Source organism: Anser cygnoides, chromosome 2 (genome assembly GCF_040182565.1).
Source record: "Anser cygnoides isolate HZ-2024a breed goose chromosome 2, Taihu_goose_T2T_genome, whole genome shotgun sequence".
Classification (NCBI taxonomy): Eukaryota; Metazoa; Chordata; class Aves; order Anseriformes; family Anatidae; genus Anser; species Anser cygnoides.
In genome coordinates this window covers 52,853,817-52,866,413 of record NC_089874.1, presented here as the reverse complement: position 1 = coordinate 52,866,413, position 12,597 = coordinate 52,853,817, and the positions used below count along the sequence as shown (strand labels likewise).

Below are 12,597 nucleotides of genomic sequence, written 5' to 3'. Positions count from 1 at the left end.
ATTTATCCATTTTTTTCTTGCATCTCTTTCTCAGTTTTGCTGCATCTCTATCAACATATTAATTTGGATGGTTATAAAAATGCTACTGTGATCACTTGAAATCATCTTAATGAAAGCATTTGCTTCATTGAAAAATACTGTATATCATATATAATGTTTTCAACAATGATCTTAACATACAATTTAGGAAAGAATATGAAAAGAAATCTCTTATGAATTCTGCTCAGGACAAAATTATTTTGCTGTTTCCCCCCAACAAGTCAAGGATCTTTTCCCTCCTTTCATAAATGTTTCATATCTATAGGTCAGACTTTGTGGTAGGTGTGATTATACAGGTAATACTTTCAGTGACAGATCACCTCTGACAGCAGATACTGGTGTTTTTTATCTCTAAATAAACTGGTTATAATTGACTGGGGCATCTGCTAACAGACATGTTCTTCTTTGTGATTTTTTTTTGTTTGTGCGTATATTAAATCCTGTTAATAATATATTTTTTGTCAAATTGTTTTATTTTACCTGGCTTACAGGATGATTTCATTCATATCAGAAATGTTCACTTTTTTCATTCTAGTTTTAAAAACTAAAATCACCATATTTCATGTAGTTAATGTTATTTTTCTTCACAAATAATCCCAGTATCCAGACAATCCTGGATAAGCAAGAGATACTGCAGCCAGCAGTTGCTTCTATCGCTAGACCATTTCACAGCTTATTTGCTGTAAGTTTTCACAATATTCGATAGAAAGTCTGAGAGACTTGAGGAGAAAATACAGAATTGTTTTTTAACATGGTGGCATTTGACCAAACAGGAGGGAGGAGGAGAGGTAATGTGAAAGTCGAAAGTGTAACAGAGGCTAGAAATTCTTGAACAGATGTAGCAGGTGTAAACATGTTTCCTTATTTTGGATCCTGGATTTAACATCCTCCTACAAGACTTCCATGTGCTCAGGAAAAGAGGTTATATGTGCAGATGGTAAACTGCTAAAATGCCCAGAAGGTTCAAACTCATCTGTGCTTGTGAAGACAGGGAGAATTTGCCATCATCTGACTCACAGGTGTTTGGAGCGCTCTGCATTAGAGGCAGGTTCTGCAGTGCTGCTCTGCTCGAGCAGATGCCTTGGGTCGCACGTTGGACGCACACAGGCTCTTTTTCTCCTGATGTCCAAGTGGCTAAGAACATTAGGAGAGCTCCCTGGAGCAAGGAGGTGGGGAGAGACTTTTTGGCATGTGGTCCACACAGTCATTACAAATTGAGGCTCTGGGCTGTTGCTGTCCCTGGGCTGCTGCTCTCTCTTCCTGACACATTGCACTGCCTCGGGTCACTGCCTCACTGCTTGCCTGCCCATTGTAGTTTTGATCATACATTCCCTTTTGGCACAGAACAATTATTTTCTGCATTCTGCTAGGTCCTCTTCCTGTTTGTCCCTATTAGTCCATGGCCAGCGCAGGAGCGAAAAGAAGCAGGTGTCTTAAATGCTTGGCTGGAGTGCTGGAATGGGGACGCACTGGGGACAGCTCTGGCTGTGCAAGCACTGCTCACAATGCTCTCGTCCCAGCCTCGCTCAGTGTGGGTAAGCAGCAAGAAAGCACTCGGAAAGCACCCGCCTCGGAAAGCTGTGCTCGTTATTAATAACAAATGTAATTGTCAGGCCTTGCTTGTAGGGAGGGATGGTGATATCACCACCAGGTGGGCCAAGGATGGGCGCTGCCTTGACAGGTTTGCCCTCAGCCCAGCACTGCCCTATGGACTCCACTCAGGCTGCCTCCTTCGTGGACTTCCCCATCCCCGTGATGTGATGGGCTGACCAATGCTCATGGCTCTGTGTCTGAGGCCAGATCCTCAGCTCACGTGAATCAGTTGTGTCAGCCGAACAGCTGGCCTTACGCACACTGGCCAGCCTGCACCAGCACTCCTCCAAATCTGGTGCAGGGTCACGGTGAGCCTGGGTGCACCACCCTGAGGAGCAGCTGGCTTGATCCAAATCTAGAAGAGATGTCAGCTGTGCTGAGAAATAGTCAAGGTACCCACTATTTCCTCCCCCCATGTCCCTCCAGTTTTGCCAAGATCTTAAGTAGCTACCAAATCTGCTGGACTTATACACTAGGAAAGGGATGAACAGCAAGGTGGCAAATTTTGTGGGTGATGCTATGTTATTTATGGTAATAAAAACATGACACATGACAAAAACATGGTCTCATGATACTGAGTAATTGGGTGATAAAATGAAGGCGAAAATGCAGGATAGATCTGTGTATTGTAGTGCCAACGGGAAAAGCAGAAAACTGAGGGCGCTAGACTGGCTGTAACCGCTCTGAGAAGATATCCTGGAAGTCTGTGAAATCTAGATATATTTAAGAAAATGTCAGATCCTTTTTTGGTGTTCCAAAAAGCAAATCAAATTTTAGCAATTATTATGGAAGGAGCAAAACCAAAACCACTGCCATGCATTGGTATAAATATCTCTGATATGCCTGCATCCTGAATGCTGTGTCGTTCAAGTCTGCTAGCTTGAACATGGTATGTGGGAACTAGGGAAAGGTCCAGGCTGTAGAAGAGCTTCTGTATCCGAATTTCTAAATAGATTGGGAGTATCTGCCTGGAAAATTGAAGAGTGAGTGGGATATGAGAGAAGCTTGTAAAATCATGAATGGTTTGGAGAAGGCAAATGGGGAATGATTGTAATTGACTCTCATAACACAAGAACTCAGAGCATTGGATGAAATTATTAGGTGGCCTGTTCAAAACAAACAAAACAAGGGCTCTTCTTTACACCCTGCTTTGCTGGAGCGTGCCACTAATTGTCACAGGATGCTGTAATGTCAAAAATTGATATGGGTTCAGAAAACAATTACACAAATTCATGGAAGCAAAAATCCGTCAAGAGCTATTAAATTTAAAGATACCACATCTGGCTCAGGGAAGTCCGTGAGCCACAGCTTGCTGGAGTTTGGGACAGTATGCCAGGGAACTATTACTGCATGCTCACCCCCCTCTTCTGCTGTTCCCTAGGCATCATCTGGTTTTTATGCTTGAGACTGGTTGTTGGGCTGGATGGACTTGTCTCAACCAGCCTGGCTGTTCTTATTTTTGGATGCCAGGAAATCAATTTTTCCACATCCAGCCTGTCGGAAATGATTCCCTTTCTTTCATACAAGGACTTGGGTAGAGTGAATCGTGAATTTGTGCTCTGCTGATTACCGTATTCAAGTGTAACAGAATTTGAAGTCTCAGGTAACACAGACAGCATCCTGTGCAGTGTGTTAGTGCATCTCCAAAGCAAGGCAGCAGATGTATATATTTCACTGGCTCTAGTCCCACCCACATGTTAATTCAACATCTAATGCTCAATCTTCAAGGCCTAAGTAGACGGGGGTTCACTGAATACCAGAAATCTACCTCTCAGAAATCTCTGAGACACACTTTGAGGTCCTACTTTTGTGGGACCAGGGCTAGCTGCAGAAGTTTGTGAAAGCCTAAGCAAAACCCCCTACTGACCAGGGAAGCAGTCTTCAGAAGGCAAGGGCACAACCGTACGCCCAGTCCACCAGAAGAGAGGCAGAGATCGGTGCACCCAGGTACAACTGCAACCATTTCATGTGTTCTGCAGATATCTGTGGCTCTAAAAACCACAAATGACCAGTCTCTGAGGTTTTTTACAGCTAAGTCACACATCGTCTTTTCACTGCAAGTGGCCGAGGTGAAGTTTGAGTGGAGCAGCTCATGTCCACTGCTCAAGGAGTCATTGCGTCAACCAGACCAGGATGGCATTTTTTACCTGTTAGCAGCAGCACAGCTGCAGAACCCCCCAGTCCTGCACCTCCCAGGCCTGCAGAGCTCACAGAGCACCAAACTGCTTGTGGGATGATCATATTAATCAACTTTCCACAGGAAACTGGGTATGAACTAATGGGTCCCGTGTGCTGGTAGCTATAGTGCGTGTCAGCTATCATTATTCCAGTCTTCTGCCTTTCAAGGCAGGATGCGCGTGCCACGATTACTGCTGAATTTCAGTAATTTCATTAATACTGCTGTTGATGCTACATCAGGGGCTGACCACCCTGGCTTGTGAGAGTGCCTTTGAAGCTCACAGACCCCTGCGGGCTTTGTGCCCCCAGCCCTCACTCCCCACTCACACCTCCGGCCCTCTTGGGCAGTAAGCCCCTGCCCGGGCAATACCCGGTGCCTTCAGCCCCCCTGGAGGACCGGAGACTGCAGTTATTTTTATTTTTATTTTATTCTTTGACTGAGCCACCGGCCTCCCCACGCTGAGGCGAGGCCGCGCCGCGGCGGTCTCCCGGCAACGCGGCCTCCCGCGCCCCGCCGCCCCTAGGGGGAGCCCGGCGGCCGCTGGCCGCTCGATGGCCGGGGTGGGGGGGCCGGGTGCCATTAGCACGGGCAGGGGGGCGGCGGGGACTGGAGGGCGGGGGGTCTGCGGGGAAAGCTCGGCTTCAGCGTCCTCGGACCAAACCAACCCAAATATCGCTCCTCGCCAGCGGTTTCCAGCACGCAGTTTTCACCGGGGGGGATTATGCGGTTGTGCTGTGCGTTGAGGAGCTGCTGCTTATTGCTGGGGGGAGAAGTGGGGGTGACACCGGGGAATCTGAAGAACATTTCAGTTTTGTGAGGATGTTGGCTTTGTTTTCCTAAAAAGAGCTTGCAGGCTGAATCGCTGCACGTGTTCAGTCAGTTCTGGCCCCACCATTGTGGGGCAGGTGGGTAAATAGGATGTGTAAATTTTCAGGTATTAGTAGCTGAAGCATGCACTAGGAATACTGGTGGTATTGGAGCTGAATGGGTGCTGTGAGGTGTTTGGGGTAGCTGGGTTAGTTTATCTGGGCCCGTTTTACAACTGGGGAAGCTGAGGTGGGAGCCATGGGCCCAGAGTTGCAGCAGGAGCTCCAGCAGAGCTGTGCCTAGCGCAGGCGCTGTCAGATGGGGCTGCCCCATCCTTACCACCAGCTTCCTTGGGGCTTGAGGGAACCGCCATAAGCTTAGGCAGCTTCTCTTCTGCTCTGGGCAGAACAGAATGAGCGGAGTTCAAAAAAAAAAAAAAAAAAAAAAAAGTGATCTGTCTGATCTATCAATTTATGTTTTCTCAGAAGTTATGCAGGGACTGAATTCTAGACCCACACGTTGGGATTGGCACTGGCACATTCAAGGGCATGGAGGTACTATGGAAAGGGGATGGAAGGGATGCAGACACAGGACAGCTACACGTGCGGAGGGCTGTTTTGCTGTGACACAACCATTTCACTCCTCCTGCTTCAGTGCTCACAGTCAGTGTTGGGGAAGGGAGTTTTCCCATGGCTGATAGACAGGCATCCCGAAGAGCCTCAAAGGGGCAAAGCACACATACAGAGCAGCTCCAGACTGGCATTACAAAAACACAGCTGTCACTGGCAAGCAGGGGCAAAGAAATCCTTTCTCCAGCTATTTAACTTTCTTGCAAGAAACTTTAGTATGTGGATGTTACAAATTTTGATCTGGCTCCACAGATTCAGCCCATCCCATCTCACTGCAGCTATCTTGATCTGGCAGTGCTGTCCCCGTTAAGAAGAAGTCCATATTTCTGATCCAAGGGCTGCTGCAGGGAAGTACTCAGGCTGTGGCAGAGCGCACGTCCACCGGGAAGCTGCACCCCTGCAAGGAGGCTCCTTCCACTAAACATGGTAGCTTCTCAGTCATGTGTGACTACTATTGAAACAGCAACACAAACTGGATTAGGCCGGCACTGGTGGTTTCTTGGTTCAGCAGGCTAGATTATGTAGCCTGGAGAGCAATATTCAGCTGAAGAGCAGTATCTTCTACCTGAAAGATGGTATTTTCTTAAAGGTGCAAATTTGATTAAATACACCCTTGCCTTAGCCCCAAGGAGAAGTGATCCTTCCTGCAATACTCCATCCTGTCTGATGTACCTCTACTCACCTGTCACACATCTACAGGTCTGGTGACAGTAGGAGAGTATGAACCTTCCCTACCTTGGCCAAGTGTGCTGCTGATGATCACGTCGGAGTGCTTTCATAACAAACTCCAATCATCAGCAGACAAGTTACAATCAAGGTTTTCTTTCCATCCTCAGGCCCACTGCAGGTTTGAGTAGTGCATCATTAAAATGATTGGATAACGGATTCATCCACAATGCGGAAATTAAACTTGACCTGTCTAATCATATCATAAATAGCAGTTGGAGGGTATGTTTTAATTCAGCTGTCAACCACAGATCCCATCTAAAATGTGTTGGCGTTGGGGAAACAATTATTGGTGAGAAGAGGCAATATTGATAGAAAAGGTGTGTAGAACATAAAGATGCACACATTTCTTGTTCCTGAATATATTGCATGAGCATTACAGGAAGTTACCAAGAAAAGCATTTATTATTAGGTAAAATTCCAAGCATTGCACCTGACCAATACTGTCTTTAAGATCACTGTATCATACTTGCTGTCAAAAGACTATGGAGTTAACAAAATATTAAAAAAAAAAAATTGCCAAAAAATGTCTCAGAGTTATCATGTTCACAGAAGGGGAAAGGAATATGGACCTCTGGTGGATCCTGCTGCATGGACAGGGTGCCTCATTTCTTATGGGAGAACTTCTACAACAACCTACAGCACACCCTCAGTGCCTGGTAATTGCCGTCTGCTCTCGATCTCCTCATTAAACAAGAGGTAGGGTAAAGCAGTTTATTCCCTCTTGCACTCTTCCTAAGGGCTAGCTGTGTGTAAACTGGCATTTACTGTACAGTATGTGGCCCTCATTTACTCCCTTTTATGTTGTTTTCCCACCCACACCCTGGAATGTCAAACTGCTTACCTGATGCTGCACTTGTTTAGGAAACTATCCAGGGAAATACATTCCCATTTATTTGTCGTCTGGGAGGACAAAGACAAGTGCTTCCGACAAAACTTTTGCAGTTGGTTTGGCATAACTTTGCAGAAGGTTAACTGGCTGGGCCTGCCCCTGTTGGTGTTTGCCAACAGTAGCAACATGGGCTGGGAGAGAGCCCCCCCTCTCTGTATGCAGAATAAGGTATAGCTGTCCCCTCTCATGTGCCAGTCACGATTGGTGAGTATCATACGAAGTTGAACAATCAGGATCTTCAGGATAGAAAAAGACGCATGAAAATACAATAATTTAAAAACGTGTCAGAACAAATAGCCAAAAAAAAACCACAACCAAACAAACCCTATACAGCACACAACAGTGCAATAGACACTCAAAGAAACTTCTAGGCTTCTTTTAAAACGTGCAAGTTCTCTGGCACAGTGTGGGGCAGAACTGATCCATCCTGGTGGTTTGGGAGGCAGCTCACTAGAAGTCCATCACAAAATTGTGCCACACATCTTATTGTTGAAGTCTTTGCCCAGTAGTTTAGGTGTGAGAAAGAGTGAAAAAACAAGTGAGATTTCAACATATTGTGGTGGTTTTCAGGGGATTCTTTTAATGTAAGCCATGCAAAAAAGGCTTGGTAGGATGAAACAGAGATAGGAGACTGTGTCCCAGTTTTATGATGTACAGTATCTCGCAAATTCCTGTGAGTTAGAATCAGTGAATAATGCATAATAAATGCATGATTTAACACGATATGTTATCTGAAAAGGAAGCTCTAAGAATATAATTATTATTCTAGGTAGCACCATAAAACCAACCAAACAAACGAAAAAACACCCCCAAAAATATGGTGGATCAAGGAAGATCAGCAACATGCTACTAAAAGTCTTTGTTATCTTTATAGCTGAGGAAGGTTCAGCATTTGTTTCACCTGAAGAAGTTAAAAACAAGGAAAATATATTTCTGACATTTTCTGATAAAGAAAATTAAAACCCTTGAAAGTATGATTCAAAGCTGAGAAAGATTTTTTTTTTGAATTCCAATGTTCTTTTAAAAAATATTAAGTGTAATTTCTATTTAAGGATTACTAGCAGTGACAGATAATGATATCCATTTAGGATAACTGTCTTTTAGTTCAGAGTGTCTCCCATTTACGTTGCAATGCTCAGACTGTCAATATTATTTCATTACAACATAAATAGGAGACATGACTATTATAGTTGTTTTGGTACTAGATAGCAAGAGTCTTCAGAGATATGACAGTAAAATTAAACCATTTTACAATTGTCATATTATCATACAGGTAGTAGTAGTGCATGCACCATGTACTATAGCTATGAACATGTGAAGACATCATGTAAAAAGGTTTGTGTAAAACTTAGCCATTAAAATAATATTTTAAATTAGCCTTTAAAATAACATTCACATTTTAAAGTGTCTAATAGTTGCATTTAGGAATAGCTTAGTCGTAAGAAGTTTTGTGGAAAATTTGTTTTTTTTTCCAGCATTTTATCACCAGCATTTTTTGATAAAAAGTGAACCCACTAGTTTTTTCTCTGTGTGTGTTTTAAAAGGAACGGGCAGTTTTCCTGATTTTCCAGGCTTCCTCCCCAAGCAGCCCCAGCTGAATTGTGTATGAAAGGTTGCTGTCTCTGGTTACTGCCTTACAGACCATGAGGAGTGCTCTGGTTGTCTCAGCAGAGAGGCTTCCACTACAACTTGTAGGTTTGCCTATGGAAAAAGGCTGAGGAAAAGGCATGCACCTAGCACAGATTTTAGGCTTCTCCTGGGCATCAGTCAGGTGTCAGTGAGCCCTAGGAAGGAATAAATGGGTTGCCATAACTCTTTTTGTCCAGGTCCAAACATGGTTTTGCAAAAACAAAAGTCAGACTCTACCTGTGCCCCCCATTTGTGTTTCACCTGTAAGACCACAGCGCTATGGAGACTGTCTTTAAACCTCTGTGGGTGACGGACCACTGCTGTTAGCTGCTCTCAATCACTTGTTGTCTTTGGTTATTTCACACTGAAAATAAAAAAATATTTTAATGCTTAAAATGATGACTTCTATAAAGATGGTGTATCTAGTATTTAAATGAGTGTTTTTATGACTTTAGTTATTTATTTATTTTTAATTTCTAAAGGAAGTGCAAATCGTTGTGTGGCCAAATTACACCTACAGACTGACAGTGGGCTTGTCTGTTGTGGTTACCTTTAACAGACCTCCCTTAGAAGTAAGCCACAGAACAGGAATCTGCAAAATGAAGGTAAAAAACAACACCTCACCATAATGAGACCTTACTGGAGACAGAGGATACTCAGGGGTTCCCATCTTAGGTCAAGCAAAACTAGATTGCTGGCAATTTACATTCAGCACAGAAATATTACTTGTCCCATGAATTATTTAGAGTACATACTGTCTTTTCAGTATAGATATGCACAGATCTGAGCTAAATAGAGCTTCAGTCACTAGGGCCTCCAAGTAACACCATGATGCAAACGTTAAGCAGTAATCATAAGGCTCTAACTACAACTGGCTTCCTATTTGCTAGATGCAGATATTCAAACCTTCTGTTCCCAGTGAACACGTTGGGCACAAATGTGACAGTGCCTCACAACACAGAGCAAAAGTTGAGCTGAGATTTGCTAGGTATGTAATGAAACGGGGAAGTGGATGAATTTCAAGTGCAACCAATAAAAATAAGCTGCTTGTGTAAGTATTTTGAATATATTCAGTGCTAGCAAGATGAGAAATGGCATAAATCAAAAGTTAGCCATTGCAGAACAAAAGCTGCTGCGGACAGAGGAACTGTAACTTTATAGGCAAAATTGAATTCAGTTCCAGGAAAAATGTGCACCAAACATAGCTGTCTTGACAACCCCATTCAAAGAGCTACTCAAGATGGGAGCTTTATGGAGCTGTGAATAAAAAGCCTTCTGAAACCATAAAAGCATCACTCTGAATCTAAGGTGAAAAAGCTCTAAATTACTGCGAAGTGTCACAACCTGTCAATTTATTAGCAGATGCTTCTAAATCAGGATTAGGAACAAAATATTAAAACCTTCAAAAGTGGCATAATGGAACTGTTCTGAAAAGGGAGATAAAATGTACACCAGAGGGCTGAGGCTTCTAGGACTTTTGCTAATGAACTTCAGAAGGATGCAGACAATAAATCAGATCACAAACAGCTGATGCCAATTTTCAAAAACAGCACTTGATTTTAGGCATATGGGACTAGAAAAACTTTTGCAGTGACTTTCTGTGGAAACATTTTAGTCAGGAATAGCGAAGCAAAAGAACGGGGAGCTGCTTCTGCTCTACCTTCCTTTTGTTCAGAAAGTGCAAAATGCTGTCATTAAATCAGAATTTTCCTTTCCCACAGGGGTGTGTTAATGTTTTACTTCCAAGGCCATGCCTGATGACAACAGGCAGCCTATGTGTTAAGGTAAGGGGTCACAGCAGGGAGGAGGGTGCTGCGAGCTGCCTGGCAGTAGTGCTGCAGGCTGGAGCCTCACTGTGGGGCTGCTGCATGAGCCCAGGGCCACGGAGCTCTTAGGGCAGGTGCGGGAAAAGAGCTGGGTGCACACACAGTGGCTGGGTAAGCAAGGGTGGGTTGCAGAGGCTGTGCCAGTCTCTCACATGGGCAGTGGTCACAGCTAGAGGGAGGGGATGGAGGTAGTGATTGCCTCAAATGCCGCATCTGTCCTCAGATGATGTGTGAATGTGGCTAAAAGGGTACTGTGGGGCTGGAGTCTACTTACTTCTCCTGCTGACACTCTTCCACTTTGCTGACATGCTTTGGTCCATGCTGCACCCATGTGTGTCCCCTCTCCGGCAAATGCCCTAAGCCCTTCACTAAAGAGTTATTCTCATGCTGTCTGACTCAGTGAATATTCAAGCATTGCAAGCAAAGTGGAACAGATCCAAAAGGAGAGACTGAGGCAAAATGACCTCATAAGGCAATCTTCTTGCATTTAGGGCACACTTCTGAGGCTGTGGTTCAGTGATCCAGTGCTCCTCCTATAGGATTGAATGCAGCCCGGATGGATTTGTATTCCAAGTGCTGACACTGGTTTTGTGCTGGTTCCAAAAATGTTGATGGGTTATCTTCAACACCCAGCTTTATGCTGACAGAAACTGCTTGTTGTCCTGCAGCCAGCAAAAGGCCAGTGCAAGGGTAAAGGCAGCATAAAGACCAGTCACAAGGCAGGTTCAAGAGAAATAAGCTTGTTTGCTCCTTTCCGACCTGGATCAGATTGGTACTTGTGGTACATGTACAGATTTGTACAAATTTGTGGCTGATCAGTGGATGCAGGTGTGGGAGATGCATTCTCAAATCCTTGCTCTAGAAGTGATTGAGACAGAGAACAGTTACTGTAGAGTGGATTGTTGAAGATACTTGCCCAAGGGGGGGGGGAGATCTTTTCTTTCTGACCCTGATCAAGTGACTGTCAGTTTATTGAAAAATTGAAGAAATTACAACACACAGTCCTGAGAATATCTATTCCCTCTTCTGTGGGGAATTGTACTAGAGCTTGTTGAACAGTTTCCTTGAAAAACAAATTTGAAAAGGAAAATGATTTTATCCCCCAAATCCCTTTTTGTCTTGTTCAAAATGCTTGTGTTTTTCTACAGAAATAGAAGAAAATTGGATATACCAAACTCCATCTTCTGCTGAGGACTCAGCTGAATCAAGCACTTTAGTTTGCACACTTTGTGCCCCTAACTAGATATTCCATGCCAAGAGCTGCTTACTGTCTCCCATGCTTGGAGAAAGCTCGCCCCCTTTCTCAAAGACTAAACCAAATATATTCTGTTCACTGTATGCTAATTAAGAAATAATGGACACAGCAAAAGGGCATTTCCTGGGGATTAATGACTGGCTGGGTGAGTGGATGGCCTGAGACTTTTAATTAGAAGTGCAAGCTTCCTCTGTTCTGTCACAGGAACTTCCATTTAAATTAGGTTCTATTGAATTCAGAGGTTTTTCATGGCACTGAGTTCACCAGTGCTGACAGGTCCATGCCCCCCAGTTTAATGGGTGGCAAAGCACACTAGAAAGATAGCTTTCAACTGTCTCATCGCTGTGAAAGTATTACTTCTACAAGTGTGTCCAAAGATGCTCATTTGTTCTGCTGGGGCCTTCAAAAAATTTTAACTGGTTCACCTGTGGTAGTGAAAGAGTTGTTTTCAAAGTTGCAGGTGTGGGAGGTCATGTCAGAGGATCCTGTCCATTTGGAGTCTACACTGAACCCCATCACAGCCCATCACCTACATAAAGATGGGGGCGAGCGGGTAGGAGGTGGACTTATGGAAGGAATGAGAAAAAGAAAATATATGGAAACCAGGGATGTGTCTTGCCTAAGCACAAATAGAAGAAGCTTTTTTATGTGCTGAGTGGGCCATGGCAATGGCTGTGGCATAAACCCAAGACAAAATAAAACTCCTTGAGTTTGTTTCCTTAAAAGCAAAAGAAAACACATCTGTTGTGTGTTTCTGCTGTTGAAAATCCAAGATCTTTGCCTTTCCTGAGCAGAGGTTATGCTATATGCTACCTTTGTTCCAGTCAAAGAGTAAAGCCCCGAGGCTTTAAGAGCTGCTGCCGAGGGCAGTATCTGTGTAACTCAGTCAGGCCTGGGTAGGAGACTTGTTGGTCACAGCAGACATGAGCTGGACCCAAGGCAGGAATGCTGGAGTTAACCTCTGTTGGGCATGGAAGTGCCTCAGCACCTCCATTGCACGCCTGCCTGTCATTGCTGAGCTG

At 44.2% G+C, this 12,597-nt stretch overlaps 1 long non-coding RNA gene across 2 annotated transcripts; it reads left to right on the top strand.

Moving 5' to 3' along the window:
* Positions 1-4,362: 4,362 nt before the first annotated feature.
* On the top strand, positions 4,363-12,304 carry LOC136790066 (uncharacterized). Of its 2 annotated transcripts, XR_010829294.1 has the most exons (5): positions 4,363-4,545; positions 5,500-5,673; positions 6,526-6,672; positions 8,977-9,099; positions 10,216-12,304. It is a non-coding gene; the product is annotated as an uncharacterized lncRNA (long non-coding RNA). The 2 variants fall into 2 exon arrangements; XR_010829293.1 differs by having other exon boundaries at positions 4,368-5,673.
* The last annotated feature ends 293 nt before the right edge of the window (positions 12,305-12,597 follow it).